Source organism: Lasioglossum baleicum, chromosome 12 (assembly GCF_051020765.1).
Source record: "Lasioglossum baleicum chromosome 12, iyLasBale1, whole genome shotgun sequence".
NCBI classification, from domain to species: domain Eukaryota; kingdom Metazoa; phylum Arthropoda; class Insecta; order Hymenoptera; family Halictidae; genus Lasioglossum; species Lasioglossum baleicum.
Genome location: NC_134940.1, coordinates 5,572,827 through 5,585,585, shown reverse-complemented (window position 1 = coordinate 5,585,585; position 12,759 = coordinate 5,572,827). Strand labels below are relative to the sequence as shown.

Genomic DNA, 12,759 nt, shown 5'->3' with positions numbered 1-12,759 from the left:
GTGGAAATGAATTTGAGAAAAGGCACCGGAGATGGTTTCCGTCGTTGCACGCGGAAGTACGCTGACGGAGAAGCGAGTAGGAAGATGCGATTCCTCGCAGAGTCTGGCCTCGAGGAACGCAAAACGCGATGAAAACGATTCCGTTGAAAAATTCCGATCCTGTCGAGAATTAAATTATTTCCGTGCCAACAGAAACGAGCGTAAATAATTTGAAAACAGGAAATGGTTGAAAGATAAGGATAGAACACATACTATTAGCGCGAAAGAACATTCCCAAAGTTAGATACAACAGAAGTTGCAACGTATTTCACGTTGGAGTACTGCACGGCGTGTTACGTGGCACATTCGACTCCCACCGAACTGGCGAAGGTTCGGTTCCCCATCAACCGCCAACGATTTTCTTTCTCTGAAACTAACTCTAATCACCGGAGAACAACAACGGGAAACCTCTCTTCAGAAATATCCAACCGAATAAAAACATATTCCGACCACGTAGCAAGAATAGAAAATTCATTTCAGCTACCAGAGGATCCCAACGCGTTTCCACGGAATGCGGAGGTGGACAATATAGTGTGTGTTTGCATTCATGGATTTCTGAATCTTCGGAATCACGCAGGACGATGCGGAGAAGAAAACACAACCGTCGGCGCATGTGCCGGACATACGTGACGGATGATCACTGGGAAATTCAAGGGAACGGACGAGTTTCCCGATAGGCTGGGGACCGAATCCACGGGAACCATTTTCCGCGACGTGACAGGTGTTCGTGATTTTCGGAGTACGGGGAGAGGTAAAGAGGGGAGGGGAATGTCCTCTAAATATCAGTGGAAAAACGAGTGAAATGCGCTTTTCCCGTGTTGCGTGCTTTCACAGATCCCACCGTGTGCTCCAACGGGGAAACACAACTCTCTCCCTCTCACCCCGTTCGCTTTGAGGTCCGTCATATTTCTCCGGGGCTTTTCTGCCGCGTTTACGATGACGGTAAAGCTAACGGCCATCAGAGAAATCATTTGATCGTTCCGGGTCAGTCGTAAAGTTTCTACGCGGCGTTTTTCGAGGGCTGTTCGCTCGCCCAGGCTTTTGCTTATCGCCCGTCCAGTTCACGGTGTCACCGGGACTATAACTTCTGCCCACACGACTGTTTAGAAGAACTATATTGCCAATATCGTGTTGGGTCTCGAAAATGACCGTCCGGCTCTCAGGCAAACTGGCCTTTACGGCACGATGTTATTAAGATCATCGGAGATATTGCTCTTGGATTTCGTAGCGCGTAAATCGCAGCTGGGGGACTTAAACTGTGATAATCGTCGGGAAGTTTCGCTCGTTGGCGTGTTAACGGGACACCCTAGGGACTATCCTCGCATACCGAACGTGCCCTAATAGAACGTTATCGAACATGTTAATAGCGTTTCCAAATTTTCCTGACAGTATCGCGAGAAGTCTATTCAAATTCCCTGTAGACTGTCATACGATTCTCTGCAACAATGTTTCTTAAATTGGAAGGACAACGACTGAATCGGAGTTTTAGGGGATCCGAAGACATTTTATTCATTTAGATGGAATCGGTGCTCTGATATAGTTTTAGGACACAGAGGGTCGAAGAATAAGAAATGTCAGATAGTACAATGGCTGACCCAGTATTCGGTAGACTGGTGAAGACCTTCGCAGAGGTGTTACGCGCGTACGAGGGTGAAAAGTCGTCATCCCAGGCACCGAGGCGGAAATCTCGATATGCAGATTAGAAGGGTCGAATATAGAGGGCGAGAGCTCTGTCCAATCGGAGTTGAGACTCGGTTTCCAGCATCCATCCACTGCTGTGGAATATTCAATTGGTCTCCTGGTCGAACCCGAACCTGCCCTCTTCAACCCTCTGTTCAAAACCCTCTCTTCCCGCTGGACTAAAAGCCACTCTTTCTTTCGCGGTTCTTCGCGCTTCGTTTCGAATGCCGAGGGCTCTCTCTCTCTACCCATCTCTCCTTCTCTTCCCGGGTTCGTGAAGTCTTGCGAAAACAAGAAATCAACTGGGTTCTGGATGGAATCCATTGGAGAGGAGAGCTGGTCCGGTGTCCATGCTAATTTATGGATATTGCGTGGTGGTTCGTTAATAACCACTGTCCGCTGGGTCTGTTGGAACTTCCCTATGAAATAGTAGGTTCGCGAGAACACAGGAAATAGAGGTTGAATAAGTTCGAGTCTCAAGCTTCCACAATTTTATGCTTTGATAACTTGACTATGTTTACGTATCTACAATCTACAAGAACAATTTACTAATGAAATTAATTCAGCACGGTGGAAATAAAATGTGAAATTCTGTTGGTAGAAGGCATTCTATTTGACACTTTAGTTGCCGGACGTCCATTAACGCCAGAACCACCGGAGCTGTTAAAATGACATTTCAGTCTTCTGGTTTGGGTATTATTACGGTCGGGAATGTTCAACCCTTTTATTTTCTAGCAGAAATATAATGTACCTCGTTCGTTGAAATAATGCTGCGAGAAAAATCTACCTTCTCCTTCAAGCTTAGCTTCTGTCGTATTAATTAACTCGGTACAATTTATTTCATTAATGTGTTCTGGCAGAGAAATTATGAGACATGGTACATTTGTATAATCGTTAAAGGATGAAGTAGAAAAATATTCGAATATCCATAGAGTTTGGTCTATTCTATTTCTTGAAGAAAACAAACTTTATCAAAATGAAGAATCCAAAAATCTACATGGAATTAATATTCCCAAGACTTTGAAAGAGTAAGCACTATGCTTCTCTGTCCTTGGCACAAAGGATCGAAATAAAAGATCGCTCGGAGAATCGTACGCCGTGGGCATGGAAATGTAGAACTCCGTAGAACTTTCGAGTCACGAGTCCTTTCTTCGGGTTATTCGGCTCAGGATATGCAAACGACGAAAGTCGCCGGGTTTTCGAAGGGCCGTTGTCGGAATTAAAACCAGGATTGCCCTAAGGGGGCGGCCGGTTTTTCGACCGTGGGCCCGGTTGAGATTCATAACGCGGACCGCAAGGGAACTTGGCGTTTCTGCTCGCGAATTTTTCTCATCCCGTGCCTCTTGATTTCCATACATTCCGCATTCAGGTGCAAGCTTTCTCATTTCGCATTCCCTCTCGCCTTTCACTTGCAACTTCAGCCAATTCATCTTCCGCCATTACCATTCCCGACCGCCGCCAATTCCTCTTGTTGTTAACGGCGCGGCATTAACGCTAATTTTCGCGCACGCTGCCGCCATCCAAGTTCTCGTTGTTCCCTGTCTGCCGGTTCTTCGGATCCACTTTTACACAGTCGACGCCGCGACTGGATTCAATTTGCATACCGGGCCTGTGATTCGCGAATGATTTACACACGTTCCACCTCATTGCGTGGATCCCATACTCCCAGAGAAGTCGGGCTTCGATAGATCTTCGGGAGTACTCCCTTTTGAATATCCGACTTCACGGCCGACCACGTGATCGTTGTTCGAACCAACTTCCGAATTATACCCTGAGGAAACTTTCCGGGATCGAGATATGAAACTTAAAGGTCCTTGCCCACTAGACCGCACCACACCAGCACCGCACCAGCGTTTTCAGTGGCGCTCACCACTGTAACGGTCTGGATTAGGTTCGACGAAATCTGCGTCAAAATCAAAGAACTTTCGATAGAAATGAGATAGAGCGATGAAATTTTTTGGAATGAAAGCTGAAACTCTGCAGAATATGGGATAATTATGGAGATTGTGGTACGAACGTTTTTTAACCTTCAAAAAATTCGTTAAACTTGCACAATTTCAAGGAAATTGTGGTTTTTCCAATACCACGCGCGGAAAATTTTTTTTTTAACGTGCGACACATCATTTCCCGTAGATTTTTTCACGCTGATTTCAAATCTGGTTTCAAAGTTTATCTACGACCTCAGGATTTTGCAAGAAATCGATTTTTCTGAACACAACTTATGAAATCATTTTTTCGGTGAAATGATTTTGTGACCCACTAGTTTGAAGTAATATTGTATTCTCGTATATAAAACACATTAACAATGATCATAATGAAGTATTTGAACGTTTACTTAAAATCAGCGTGAAAAAATCTACGGAAAATGATGTGTCGCATGTTTGAAAAATTTTTTTTCCGCGCGTGGTATTGGAAAAACCACAATTTTCTTGAAATTGTGCAAGTTCAACGAATTCTTTGAAGGTTAAGAAACGTTCGTACCACGATCTCCATAATTATCCCATATTCTGCGAAGTTTAAGCTTTCAGTAAAAAAAAATTTCATCGCCCTATCTCATTTCTATCGAAAGTTCTTTGATTTTGACACAGATTTCGTCGGTTTGGCCCATAGTGAGCGCCAGTGAAAACGCTGGTGCGGTGCTGGTGTGCTGCGGTCTAGTGGGCAACGACCTTAATACGATTTCTTTGCAAAATCGTGTTCCACCTTTCCATCCTGTTGGCTTCGTTGAGACCGATATCTTCACAAAAATCCACAGTGCAGGTATTACCAAATAGCCGAGGTGCATTAGCCAGAGAACTTTCAATTTGTTTGTGTAACAGAATAATTAAATGGCACACACAGTTGGCTTCGAAAATGGGATCACCAGTAACAGCGTGGAAAAATTGCGGATCCCAGCGCGTTTCATCGTGCGAACAGCGAACTCAGCAGATCCCGTTGCTCGCCCGGCTAATAAAACGGCCGATCGAGCGATTCAGGAACGATAGTGTGCAGAACGGCGAGAAGGAGAGGACGGAGGGAGAGGGAGGGATAGACATAGCGATCTAAAACGAAGGAGGATTTCGCGCGCGTCGCGCTGTAGACGATATTATCCGCTTAATGACCGCGCGGATTACTGGCCGTATTTCGAAACGACTTCTCGTTGCCTTTGTTGTCACCCTGACGCCCCTTTCGCTAGAGAGCTGTGCGGCTGAACGGCCGATCGTTAATGTCAGCTACGCTGGAGATAGTTCTGCTGATCATTATCCACTTGCTAATTACTAGTGATCATTTATTGTCGTTTAGATGTGTGGGAGGGGGTCAAAATAATTTTATAAAGCAGAGAAACAGTTAATTTCATTGATTATGTTCATTGATCAGGCGCTATTTTGCTATTTGTCTGACCAGATTTGTCAGACAGATCCTATTTCACTGCTTATCTGATCATAACATGATCTATTCTACCGCTGTTTGCTCATATACTGCCCTATCTACCATTGTCTGTCCACACTCTCCTATTTTACTAGTGTTAGTTCATACACTGAATAATTATCCTACTGTCTGACCATATATTGCCCTATTCTACTTCGATCTGGTCCCACACTGCCCTAATCTACTACTGTTTGTATACACCTGAATCTACTGTTGGTGCAAGCATTGACTAATTCTCCTACTGCCTCCTCGTATACCATCCTGTAATTGACAACAGTGAATCGCCTCGTATAGTTGATTATCCGGAAGAAATAAGAAACGAGTCGTCCTTACATGTAAGTAATAGTTGCTGTAATACCGCAGAAATTGGCGTTTTGCCGGCGTAAAACGGGGACGATGACTTACGACGGCGTTCTAGACCTCAAGGCAGGATGCGGCTCGTAAACGGAAGGACGTTAGTTGCCGAATTAATAGTCCACCGCGAGATACCGGAACCGCAGTAAAACTTCGTCCTTCGTCCGCTCGGCTGCGCCCTCCTTTGTTAAGCTCCGACAGACAATAGTTTGTCAAGGTACCTGTTTCCTAACAACGACGTGCGAGTCGTGTGATCCCGTTTCCACAGTGGCAGCGACTATTTTATTGTGCGCCTGCACAACACACGCGATCGAACGTCCACCGAACAATTTCGTCTGGTTTAATAAAGTTCCTCGTTCATTTTAAGCTTTTTCGAAATTTCCGATCCTCCCGGTTCCTGTACATAAAAATCTCCAATAAAGTTTAACGAGATTTTTATTGGCCCGAGAATATAATCGGTACGACGAATTTTTATCGCTTCCAATTTCTGTTGGGTAAAGTGCCCAAATATGGTATAGTCGCCTGTTGTGGCACTACCTTGTATCTTGTAAAGGAGAAATCGCACTCCGGTGAGAAAATCCTCAAGAAATAGTTTATCATGTTTACTCAACAGTGTGCAGTGCATTCGCACCATTCCATAGATTTTAGTATCGATCCTTCGCAAGTTGTGTCTCCACGTGTTGAATATTTTTGCGGTTAGATTTTCGATTGTATCTTTTTCGAGGAAGGTAAGTGATTTTGAAATGTCTGAACATATCTGTAATTTCAGTTTATTTATATTAATGTTTGCCAACTGTTAGTTTGGGCTGAAATTCATTTTCTCTTTGATAGTAGCTGGTATTATCAGTCCACGTGGAGTTCCCAATATGGCACTACCAAGGGTTCCCTAATATGGGAATTATTGACCTTCTTGACTCTATTGACATTCTTGGTGCGGGTGTCAAATATGGCACTATGTGTCATATTGGGGACTCGAGGTGTACCATATTAAGAACTTCTTCCGCTGGAACCTGCAAAAATGACACCACAAAAATAATATTTTTCCCAAGCTGTATTAATTTCTGAACACACTTGACCCCAGAATCTTATAAAGAGGAAATGCATCTACAACTGGTAATTTTTTGGACGAAAAAGAGCATCCTAAAATAATCAAAAAATCACATCAACAACAAGTGGTTCGTATTTGGGCACTTTACCCTAAGTTAATCCATAAAAATTGACGCGTGCGCGAAAATCTGCTGACTGATGTTATAACAAACGAGCATGTGTCGAACACAAGGTATTTTTAGGACACACTGTACCGGGAACTAAGAGCCTAGATCCCAGCAAGGGGTGGCAAACGTAATGATTTCACTCGATCGACGCTTCCAAATGAATAGATCAAGATAACCACCTGGTCCGTCCCGGACTGTTTGCCCACCAGATGAGCCAAGAGAATGACCCTGCGCACTGATACCGATATCCCAGAGTCCTCTGGAAATATTTGCCGAGGCCCAGCAAATAGGTGAGGCAGCTCCAAGATAAATAAGGCAGTCGGGCTCCCCGATAAATGGGGTTCGTCCGATTCCGTCTGGTGAATGGAAGACGGTCGAAGGGCTGAAGGGACTTGACACAATACTGCTCCACGATCCCGCATCTTTGCAAGTAAGATTCAATGAACGGGGCTCTAAGATTCACCATAGCACTCCACTCTCTTGGTTTGCATACTGAGACATCAGGCCAGAAAACTTTCTTACAAGTTTTAAACAATCCGGCAATTTCTATTCTTGAATTGATTCTGTTCCTAATCGACGCTTGTTGATATCAAAAAGTTTCAATTTATTTAACCCCTTGCCGGACGTCTTTATGCACAAAAATGTCGTAGAAGGGAAAAGAAAATGTATATTATTTGTACGACCACATTTATTTTAATGCTTAAATATTGATTACGAACGAATCAAATTTTATTTCATCTAGAACGAAACGCGTAACATTCATATTTGTGAGACTTTGTTAAAAACCTTCGTCACGAGTCTGGCTCGTCGAAGCACGGCAAGGGGTTAGAAACGGTATTTGCACACGCGGATAAAATGTCGTGGATGTTGTTGGAGGCGGGTAAATCGCATTGTCCCCGTTCTAATGACGTACGACAGCACTTTCCAGGCCCTAATAGCTTTAAAACAGCCGGTGCAGCGTAACGAGGGCGATTAGACAATTATCGGCCGGCGTAATGCACGCGCAGACGTGATTCGATTCTTCATTAACGGTTTAAACCGATCCGCGACCGGATCATTCATCCGTGTTCGGTAAGCCGAAAACACCGGACTTCCGGTGTGACGCATTAATATGCTAATTATCGGGTCGTTAAGAGTCGGAGTACTCGCGGTCGCCCTATTCGCCCAATTAATATTCGCGAATTCGGTAAGGAGGTGGGGACGGTGTTCGACGTTAATGGAAAATTTAATTAGCGGCCCGTTTGTTTCGCTTGCTCGCTTAAATAATTCATGGCCGGCTGAGTTTCGCCGAGGAGAGAAGCGAAGAACGTCTCCGCGATATTAATGGATTAATCGTTCATTCGCTGCGGTTTCTTTCCCACCGTCTTCATTCTTTCATCGTTTTTTGCTCTTCTCTTGATTCCGAGTATTTTTACGCCTCGAGTGTCGCGACTCTTGAGCACAATGCACTGTGCTCGAGATGCACAGTGGAAGGTAGCATCAAGAAGCCCTCCATTTGAATATTTTTCGTTTTTACCGCTTCTACTTGAATATTTAGTGGGATATTTCAGCATTGTCGGCCTGGACCGTTGCCATTCCTCATTTCCTCGGCTTAATTGGATTTTTGATGTTACGTTGACACAGTGGTACAATACTTTATACAATGGAAAGGTTTCTGAAAGTCTTTATAATGGTAATAGATGGAGCAGGACTCGATATTTCGAGTATCAGTTTCAATTCGTACAATTAGAAACACTGTGGAACCGAGACCTTGCCCTCCAAAGGATCCAGGACCGTTTAATCACGGAGCAAAGCCGCGCAACCCGGTATCAGAACGACATTTCGTGTTTACAGAGGGGGCGCAGATAAAGAGACGGTAATTTCAGTCTAGTTACGAGATTCGTATCGGTCGTAGGAACGTTCCCAGAACCCTCTTATCATCCGGGAATCCTCTCGCAGGCGGCACCCTATCAGGAATCTCGAAAATGCCGAGTGGACCTTCGCGTGGGTCTTAGACGCTCATCAGGGTTCGATCTCTCGGAAGGAACGTCGTAAAACGTACCCTCGTCCCATTGAAATTTCAGACGTGGGGACCCTCTGATCCACCATTGGTCAATGGTTGATCCTTGAGGTCACTCGAATCGACGAATCAAACTTTTCGCAATAGAGACCAGGCAGAAGTTCAATTCATCGTGCTGCGAATTCGCATCCTGGTGATACAAATCCGAAAACGATTTTAAACGGGACTGAGTAAAATTGAGTAAAAATTCCGTTCGACGATGATTCGTCGATGATAGAAAGGGTTCAAGGTAAAGTACCAGGAAACAGATTCGCCTGTTGCAAGTTGCATCCCGTTCCGGTTTAATTTTGGTGTTGGTTCAATCAGGAAGCGTTGAATGGCCGCCACACACCATTCAATGATGGAGCCGGGTCAAAGATCGATGCTCTTGTTTCCCGGTGATGGGGTGTACCGCGAGATAGTCCGGCAGGTGATGGTTCTGGTTCCCATGGAAACCAGACTTGGCCCGGTTTTCTCCTAGGTCAGGGCCAGAGCCTCGTTCCTGCGCCCTTTCTCTCCCCTATCGTCGCGAACCCTGTCTCGTGAACGTAGTCGTTGCATAACAGGTGTGTGTTTACCTCCTCCCGATTCTTTTTGTCCCTCTCTCTGACATCCCTTAGTGTATTCTGTCTTCTCCTACCGTCACAATAATAACAGCAATTTATTTGACGGTGATCCTTTCATACAAAAGAGGAGACACTGAGGAGATATCGAGGACACGGTGACGCACACGGAGTGAACATAAAAGAAATGCATAGGATTGTAATAACGCCAGGTAGACTAGAAACCGTTTAGAACAAGAAAAATATGTAAAAAATACTTTTTAAAAACCACGCTTATATTAAAATGCACTAAAAAGGAAAAAATAATTTTTTTTAGGCATTGGTGACTATAAATAAAAGCGTGGAGCGCCAAACTATATTGACGTAAGCTTCGTGGCCGCTCCACGCTTTTATTTATAGTCGCTAATATGCCTAAAAAAATTATTTTCTTTATTATTTTATTTAGTGCATTTTAATATAAGCGTGGTTTTTAAGAAGTTTTTTTTATATATTTTTTTATTTTCTACTTTTTAGTCTGTTTTAAATGGAATGCAAGATATAGTAATACTGGTATAAAATAAATAGTAAGATATAGAAACGCAAGATATGTAAAATGAATAATAATTCATAGAAGATAATGAAAGTAATAATGAAAAAATATGGAAGATAAATTCCTCAAAAATGAAAATGATTTCTTTGATCTCTATTCTGATATTATATGTACTGAAAATGTTTGCATTGTATGTAGTTTAGCCTGTATATTGAATTTTAATGTTATTAGAGTGTTCAATGCGAATTTCATTCTTTCTTGAAAATCGGCCAATAAAACCGTTAAATGTGAATCATATAACAAAGCAATAACTTTAATCATTATTTCCATTTCTGTCCCTCTCCTGTCAGTTTAATCCAATAAAGTTCTTAATTCAGAAAATGGATTTTTGTTTGACTCCGGGGCTTGTAAATTACACTCTGTTTACACAAACGTCCGTCGAGTGATTACTATAAATCATTGAAGCTGCTAACGTTCCATTAATCCCATGTGACAATTTTTTTAAAGTTTATCTGCACGCTGAAAATAGTTTTGCAAACAGAATATTTTCGTTGTCAACATTTGACAAATGTGTAACAAGTTATTATAAAATTATGAGTATCGAGTGTGTATACCGAGTAATAATATTCTACAAATACGGGTAACATCGTCTCCCGTTACAAGAAACAGAGTATCCACTGCCAGGCATAATAATTGGTTGTGTTCAGAGTGAAACCGCAGTTACTATTTCGGTGTTTACAGCCTCGTAAAAATAGTAGGATCAGAAACTTTATTGCGGTTTTCATTACGTGTGTATTTATGTTTGAAGGTTTATGAATTGCCACTCTCGAGCATTGGTTTGTGGCTCTAACGATAAACTTATACCATGTGACGCAGTTCAAAATAAATGTCTTTGTTGTGCAGCATCCAGCAGGTTTGACGATCAATTGAGCATCGATGAGATCGTGTTAGATCACATTTAGCAGAACATAGAACGGTAGAGAGCCGCGAAGCGAGTGAAGACGCGGTCGGTACTAGAAACGCGATTCTATTTCGGCAGTGTCGCGTGCCACGAATGCCACGATCCGGTTCCGTCGCATCGCTGACACGATCTTTCATGCGACATGGATCTAAGGATCATCGCTGTGTGAATATGAGGACCGTAGTCCCGTCGAGGAATTTCGTAATTAGGTTTGAAGGATTGCGTTCCACCGAATACTCTTCCCCTCGACAAAGATGTAAACTTCCCCTACCAATTAAATAACTATCAATTAATAATTTTCCCCGAGAGCCTCATTCATTATTCAAAATACAGCGATTTAAAATTTCAACGAACTGCCTGCACATCAAAAAAGATGACGGCGAACAGATAGAAAGAAGAGAGTTAAACGGAAAATTACTATCGCGCGAGCGGAAGGCAGTATCGCGTTCTATCGATGGCGGAGCGTTTCCGTTGCTCCGAAAATTTCGCGAAGCCCATAATGCACCGGGCCGGCGATGCAGTTCGTTGAACCATTCTTTTCTCTCTCTCTCTCTCTCTCTCTCTTATTCTTCTTCTTCTCCTCTATTTTGCTCTTTCTCTGTCTCGGTCGCGGACGTTATTTACCGTCGGAAAAAAGGAAGTATTACTTACGGTTACCCATTCGCCAACAATTGCGCCATAAACTAACTTTCTCGGACTTCTATTACCGTTACCGGTCCGGGCCATTCGGCTGCCCGCATTTTACAAACTTCCCGCGCCCTCCTTCTTTTATTTTCGGTTCTGGTTTTTTCCGTGTTTTTTCCCCTCAATTTTCGAGACGGGGCTCTCGAGAGACCTGAGAGCTAGTGAAGTTTACGCGATATTTTAAGACGAAACCCCCGAAAACAACTCGATTCCTGCTAGCCGGACACTGGCCGACCCGGATCGATCGATCGTAAACTTGACTTATCGAGTTACATGGAACGCCGCGCCGCCACGGCTCGACCGCTGACGATTAACTTTTGTCGAACGTTACAAATTGTTCACGTGCCGCTGAACTTTCACATTCTTCATGATACAATCCCCAATCGCTGCGCATCGTTATTAGAATTAGACAGTCAAATAAAAAATTGAAAAAGTATAGTCACCTTTCTCAGTCACAAAATAACAACGAAATAATGAATAAGTGAATAGGATATTTGTCAGCAAACGTTCCGAATAAAACCCGGTGGTGATTTACCTGGGGTATCCGGCTGACGACGAAGAATAGGTGAAACTTGGAGGGGATGAAGACGGAAGAGACTGGGAACGAGACACTGGACCTGTGTTTACTCAGTCACGAGCACGGAACCGTTCGCTACGCTTCGAGACCGGAAGAACGCAAGTGAAACCAGCAATCGCAACCACGAAATTGTCTCGTTCCGAAAAACCGTCGGTTCCAATCCCGTCCGCGGTCTCTCCACTTGTGAATCGATTTTTTTTTAATGGTGCAGTGATCTCTCGACTTCGTCTTCGAAATCGAGTGTCCGACATCGATATTTGTTATTCAGTTTCCTGTTTCCTCTCCGACCCTCATCTTTTCTATAATTTTCCATGCACAAGCTATTTCTCACACTCGGTCCCACTTTTAACCAACGCAATTTTCCGTCTTTCTTCTGTATAGCTTCTATATATAGAGTGACTCGCGAGAAACGGAACACCTGAACGTCTCGACTTGGACCTAGAAGCACCAGTAATGCTTTGAGCTTAGCAGAAACAGCTTCGGGTAATTAATTCCCGGCGACTCTCGCCGCCAAAGTTATTTCCAAACCGGTTTCATGCGTTTGCAGCAAACGTAAGCAGGGACCAAAAATAACAGTTGTTCTAAAGTTTTCTACGATAAAAATCATTAATAAAAAGTTGATTATTATTTAAATTTAAGATAATCTACACAAAATATAAAGAATGAAATTCGAAGAACAAAATTATTAAAAAATATCAATTTTTATACTTTT

General features: G+C 43.2%; 1 protein-coding gene across 3 annotated transcripts in view; it reads left to right on the top strand.

Annotated features, from left to right (window-relative positions):
- Positions 1-12,759, top strand: part of LOC143214588 (A-type potassium channel modulatory protein DPP6) — a 125,349-nt gene that overhangs the window by 43,638 nt on the left and 68,952 nt on the right. The window contains exon 1 of one of the 3 annotated variants that reach the window (XM_076435814.1): positions 9,808-12,530. The exons of the other annotated variants lie outside the window; for them this stretch is intronic. The gene's annotated coding sequence lies outside the window, so the exon portion shown is untranslated. Of the gene's footprint in view, positions 1-9,807; positions 12,531-12,759 lie in introns of those variants that run through there. 3 annotated transcript variants of the gene reach the window in all.